This window comes from Euleptes europaea, chromosome 8 (genome assembly GCF_029931775.1).
Source record: "Euleptes europaea isolate rEulEur1 chromosome 8, rEulEur1.hap1, whole genome shotgun sequence".
Classification (NCBI taxonomy): domain Eukaryota; kingdom Metazoa; phylum Chordata; class Lepidosauria; order Squamata; family Sphaerodactylidae; genus Euleptes; species Euleptes europaea.
In genome coordinates, this window is record NC_079319.1 from 46,113,236 (window position 1) to 46,120,030 (window position 6,795).

Sequence of the window (6,795 nt, forward strand, 5' to 3'; positions counted from 1 at the left end):
CTTCAAGCATGAACCCTGCTATTGTTCTAGTGGAGTGTAACCTTACCATGCCTGCAGCTAGGATTGCCAACTGCCTCAAGAAAAAAATGTTATGTCCCCTTTAATTAAGGCTTAATAGGATGTTATTTACCAGCTGATGTTATTTTGCCTTCATGCCCTAAAAAGTTTTAGCTGCCTGTTTCTACACATTAAACCTCTGTAAAAGGCACATTTTCCTCCAGGTGGTTGGATAATAAAAGGAAGAGAAATCAAGTGGTAGACATCTATATGAGAATCAGTAGTACCTCCCAGGGGTTGAAAATATGTTCTATGAAAAGGAGGAGAAAGAAGAAAGTGCAGGATTTGTATCACACTGAAAAGGTATTTGGATCCATATTTCAACAAGAAGAAACAGAAACTGGCAAGGATAAAACAAGATACATTGTACTGCTGTTTCCTTCCTCTTCCAGCTTTGCAAATCATGAGAGGGAGGGCTTCTTGGCCATCTTCTTGGCATGGAGTAGGGGTCACTGGCGGTGGGGGGGAGGTGGTTGTGAATTTCCTGCATTGTGCAGGGGGTTGGACTAGATGACCCTGGTGGTACCTTCCAATTCTATGTTTCTATGAACAATGCTTCTACACCTGTTGCTTTTTTGCAGCACAATTCCTCGCCCTTTCATCTTTTCTCTCTGATTCCACTCCGGTTTTTGTTGTTGTAGCGGCATGTGATCTTACAATAGAGAGGCTACGTGCCTCTTGTGGTATTTGAAATATTATTGAACTGTTTTAGTCAGACCCTAACTATTTTTGAACACTGATGTTCATTTATGTTGTACAATTAAAGTACTGTTCTAAGCACAGTTACACTTTCCTAAGCAGCTTGACATACCGGTAGGTGCATGTAACTGAGTGGGCCCTCTTAGTGTTGTTATCTGCCTTGCATCCAGATCTATAAGTTCAGAATAGCAGAAGGAGCAGCTATCTCTTTTACTTCTTTTTGATTAAGTTGTCTAGCCTGAGGGCTTTGTCAATATTTTATGAGATTCCATTTTCACCTTGTTCTATAATATTTTCTTCTTAGCACATTTTTTTTTTTTATATAGCCATTAGCTTTCTTAAGCAGATTGTTGGTTCAGGATAAACAGTTGGTGATGAGGAAGTAACCTCCTGATAAGAGCTCTTCTTTGTTTTCAGTAAGATAGTTAGATTTGAGCCCAGTAGCACCAGTAGAAAGAACTCAGGATGCAGAGGTGTAATTTGCATAGTAATCAGCTTTATTAGGGCAGAGGGGAAATGCTTGGGGCAGAAAATTAGCATCTGTAGTGAGATAAGAATCCTATGCCCCTATTCAGCCCCATGACTATGTGAATGAGCTCAAGTTCAGCAATCTGCTGTAATTTTCCCTTGAAGTTTCTTTGTTTGAGGACTGCCACTCTTAGGTTAGCAATGGAATGACCTGGAAGATTAAGATTTTGTGAGTGTTGTGGTTTTTAATATCAATAGGATACCATCAGGTCAGGTACTGGAATAGGTAACACTTTGCCAGTTGAGAGGTAGGGCAGATGTGTGAGAAAGAGCAGCGGTGAATTTTAAACAGACTAGTAGAGAAAGGGAGACCGCTGCTAGGGGTGGGCTGCCCAAGTTGCTCTGGGAGGGGTTGATTCTGACTTGTACGAGTGCCAGTTTGCCTCCACTTATACTCTATTTGTATATTTGTAAATTAAGCAAAGAAATTTACTTCCCCTTTTGTTTGGATAAAGTAAGTCTGTTTCCGAAAAGTTGAGAGCAGCAGGAAAAGAGGAAGACCCAACAAGAGATGGATTGACTCAATAAAGGAAGCCACAGCCTTCAATTTGCAAGATCTGAGCAAGGCTGTCAAAAATAGGACATTTTGGAGGACTTTCATTTATAGGGTCGCCATGAGTCGGAAGCGACTTGACGGCACTTAACACACACACACACACAAGTCTGTTTCCAGGGGGATGTGATGTTTCTGAGACACCTGGTTTCCTGTAATGATTGACCAAAGGCTAAACCCTGCAGTTTGTAAGGGGAATTAGCTCAAATGGTAGAGCGCTCGCTTAGCATGCGAGAGGTAGCGGGATCGATGCCCGCATTCTCCAGGAGTGTTTTTTTCCACCAATGCAGAGGCTGTCTGCTCACAACCTACTGTGCAGCCTCAAAGGGAATAGGGAAAGAAAGGAGCTCAAAGGGTTATAGAACTGTCAACATGTGCGGGTAGCCATTGTTTTCTTGATGTAAGTGCGTGTGTGTGTTTTATGCACAGGAGGGGGCATTGTTTTAATTGCAAGATTTCTGGCTCCTGACTGGCATTCGGAGAACAAGAAGTTTGCCGAGCAAGAAGCAAATGGACTGGTGCATGCAATTTCATGTTTTGTTGGACCTCAAAAAGAATATTCAAAAGGATAACATCTTGGTGAAAAATGAAAACCAGTGGGCTTGTTTAGACTGGAGTAACTCTGCATTGGATTGTACTGGTAGATACACAAATAGTAACACAAAACCAGTTTACTAGTTCCTTTTGTCTTGCATGTTAGGCTGTGATTTAAAAACAATATTATAAAGCAGTATACAGCAGTAGCATTTCAAATGGGTAGTATCTAAACTTCTGTGTAAAACAAAAAACAAACTGGAGAATGCGGGCATCGATCCCGCTACCTCTCGCATGCTAAGCGAGCGCTCTACCATTTGAGCTAATTCCCCTCCCACAAGGACTGTGGAGAAGACTGTGAATAAAAAGCCTAGTTAGAGAACAGTGCACTAAGAGTCTGCTGAGTCATTCTCTGTGGCAATGCAGACATCTGCTCCTGGAAGAAGGAAACAAAATCTCACATATGCAGCATTTGCTTCATGCAACAGGATTGCTGACTCCATAAAGAAACAAGGGATCTATTTCACAAACAAAACAATTGCAATGCCCCAGATACTTTAAATTCAATAGCAGCAGTAATTATGTCCTAAATCTATTTTCTTTATCCATATAATCCCCCAAAGCAACTTTAGAATTCACTGGTAAATTATTTTGTCATGTCATTATTTCCTGTCTCTCCCCCGTAATGTCTTTGTATTGAATAAAATCAAAATCATCTTATTTTAATTACGGTAATAGTGTTTTGTGAATTTTAAGGAACAAGTACTCAGATACAACCCTCAGCCAATAGGCATATTTACGCAGAAGTAGGGATGATGGAATTCAGTGATCTTCCACACCTGTGCAGTTACATCCTTAATGTGTGTGTGTGTTAAGTGCCGTCAAGTCCCTTCCGACTCATGGCGACACTATGAATGAAAGTCCTCCAAAATGTCCTAATGCTAGGAAAAGTTGAGAGCAGCAGGAAAAGAGGAAGACCTTAATAGTTCATCTCAAATATACAGTAAGTTGTAGCCAATTTATGGCAACCCTTCATAGGGTTTTCAAGGCAAGAGACAGAGGTGGTTTGCCAATGCCTGGTTCTGCATGTGTGTGTGTGTTAAGTGCCGTCAAGTCGCTTCCGACTCCTGGCGACCCTATGAATGAAAGTCCTCCAAAATGTCCTATCTTTGACAGCCTTGCTCAGATCTTGCAAATTGAGGGGTGTGGTTTCCTTTACTGAGTCAGTCCATCTCTTGTTGGGTCTTCCTCTTTTCCTGCTGCTCTCAACTTTTCCTAGCATGACTGACTTCCAGTGACTCTTATCGCCTCATGATGTGACCAAAATATGATAGCCTCAGTTTAGTCATGTCAGTTCAGGCTTGATTTGATCTATAACCCACTGTTTTGTTTTGTTTTTTGTTCTGCATACCAACCCCAGAATTCCTTGCTGGTCCCATCCAAATAATAACCACGGCCAATCCTGCTTAGCTTCCAAGATCTGATGAGAATGGGCTAGCCTAGAACTTCTAGGTCAGAGATGTATTGTTAGGGTTGCCAGGTCCCTCTTCGCCACCGGTGGTTTTGGGGGTGGAGCCTGAGGAGGGCGGGGTTTGGGGAGGGACTTCAATGCCATAGAGTCCAGTGGCCAAAGCGGTCATTTTCTCCAGGGGAACTGACCTCTTATTGGCTGGAGATCAGTTGGAATAGCAGATTTCCAGCTAGAACCAGGAGGTTGGCAACCCTATGTATTGTACACAGGAAGTTATAAATACCAGCTACCAACTTCACTTGCTTTGATTTGTACAGTGGCCTGCCATTGAAGCTGATTTTAGCCACCACTTAGGGGACTTATCATAGCCAAGAACTTTTAATTGTATTTTCAAATGTAATTAAAAAGTCTACATAAAAAGGTGTAAGGAAATGTAGGCAATAGTTGACTGAATTGCTCTTCCATCTGTAAACCCACATTCAACTGTTATGACTACTTAGTCTGTAGGATTGTTGAAAACATTGGGATTCCATGATCTCTGGCTTAATTTCCCTCTGCTGGAGATTATAATGATCAAGAAAAAAGGAAAGATTTCTGCACTTTTTAAAAACCTTGACAGTTATAATAGCCACTTGGTTCCAACTGGCTATAGTTACATTTTCCCTCCGTGGAAAATGGACATTGATATTCTTGACCTGAGAAATGAGAACAAGTTTGTTGATACTTGTCGTATACTTGAATTTCATTAAAATCAAATACTTTATATTAATATGACATGTATTCATTTTAATTTAAACTGCTTAAATTTTTTGTTTTTGGTGCACATGTTTTGAATTGACTTGTTACTTGTATTTCATGGCAAAGTGTGTTCTGCTAACCCCACTCTGCAGGTAATAGGAGAAGAAAATTAGTTTGACATGTGGAATATATGCTAGGGGTGTAATAGGTACTGGAAACAGTGTCTTTATCCTCAACTATGATAGATTCCTTTATTGCTCCCATTATAGCAAGCTGCCATGGCAGAGTGGAGATTTGAACCTGCTCTCCCAGATCCTAGTCTAACATACTGCTATACCACCCTTACAGATACAAAAAAACGTGTTTTATTTGGCTGTCTTGAGACTGCAGTTGCAGAAGAAACTGCCTAACCCATTTTGCCTAACACTCAAAACAAAGTGTGTTCCAAATTGGTTTGCAAATATTTTGTGCATTCTGAAGATGCCTCAGAACTGTAGTTTAATCTAAGCATGTGCCAACATGAATGCTACTAACTGCACAGGTGCAAAAAAAGCTCTACGTGCTATTGTAGTTTTTAAATGAGAATGCTGCAAACTGCACAGCCCCAGTGCCGCCGAATACTGTTTAAACTGCATACAAATCAATATCATCAAACGGGTTGCTCAGCTCATGAGAAAATGGCATTAGTGACCAAGGTAAATTCAATTTTCAAGCACCTGTATTGGGTACACAACATCATTCCTGAATATACTAACTACATTGCCATGCAATAAATATTGCTGTTTTAAAAGGTGCTGCAAGTTGATTATAGCTGTCGATTTCTAATGGATCATGTTTACAGTGCCTCACTGCAAGTAAAGATGTTTCCAAAGGTGTTATTCTAGAAATGTTTTCAGATTAAATAGATTAAAACAAGAAATTTAATTCCATATCTACTAAAGTAATCTACAATGCAACTTTTACAATTTGAACACTATGGATTATTTGAGCAAGTGTGTGGTCAGTCTCTGGAATCCACAGTACTCTAGCAGACTGCACTCTTGCGAGATAAGTGCACTCTGCTGATATGAATTGTGCATCTGTGTGAATTAATTTAGGGCTGAACAAGACACGTTGGAAGACCTTCCCAAAATTTTAAAAAGTCAAATAGCAGCCATACAGCTTGCAAACCAGAAATAATGTAGCCCTTCTCCTCCATATACAAATAGAATCACCCCTTTCTCCCACCCCTCACTCTGTTGTGTTTAGCACCACAAGAGAAAAACTAATAACAGCAATGAGGTACAGTGCTGGTTCTGATCTGTAAAACTGTACTGGAGAGGAGGAAGTTAAAGCTTCTCTGCCACCCTAATCCAAACTGGGGAGGGGGGGCAATGTGGTTATTTCTTTTTCAAAAATGGCGGATAAATCAGTTCACAGATCTTCCAAAATCATTTATACTTTGTCCTCATATGCACAAAAATAAGCAGCACACCAAGAACTGGATTTGGGTCAGTCAGATCATCTGAGTAGTTTCCACATTCACTGGCTTCAATCTTCCTCTTGTCTTACCACAAAAAGGGAAACATCCTGTGAGGTGGCATCCCATGATCTGTGAAGGGCTAATACCACCAGAAGGGGTGATTGGCAGCCACCACACTCTTTTGCATCCATGGATCCCAGACAAAATCTGCAGCAACAAGTACTGTACTAAATAGCTCAAAAAATGGTCATTTTGAAATTATAATTAAGTATCTTGGAGGAAAAGGGCACTAACCTAAAAAATTAAGAATATTTCCTCTTTCCTAAACAAGCTTGAACAGCATGTTAAATACAAAATGCAAAATAAAACACACACCAGAACAGGTTAATCTAGTTCTGATTTTTTAAATGCACGACAACATAAACCAGTAAATTAGATTTATTACAAATGACAGAATTCTGACAAGCATTTTATAACATGTGAAAGAAGTGCTAAGCCAAAATCAATAAGAATGCAAGATTACATGTTAAACTGTTGTCTATTATGTTTTTACAGTTTGGTATTAAATGTATGTACTCTACGTAGGGCTTTAAGGAGAAAAAAAAACTGCTCTTAAGTGATAACCTCCTGCACTTAAACAAATCAACAGACTTTAAAAACTAATGCTGACAGAAGCTTTCATTGTTGATATTGGTGGCCTACTGCCCAATGCCAGTCTGACACTTTATAGTATACTTAAGTAACACAAGCACT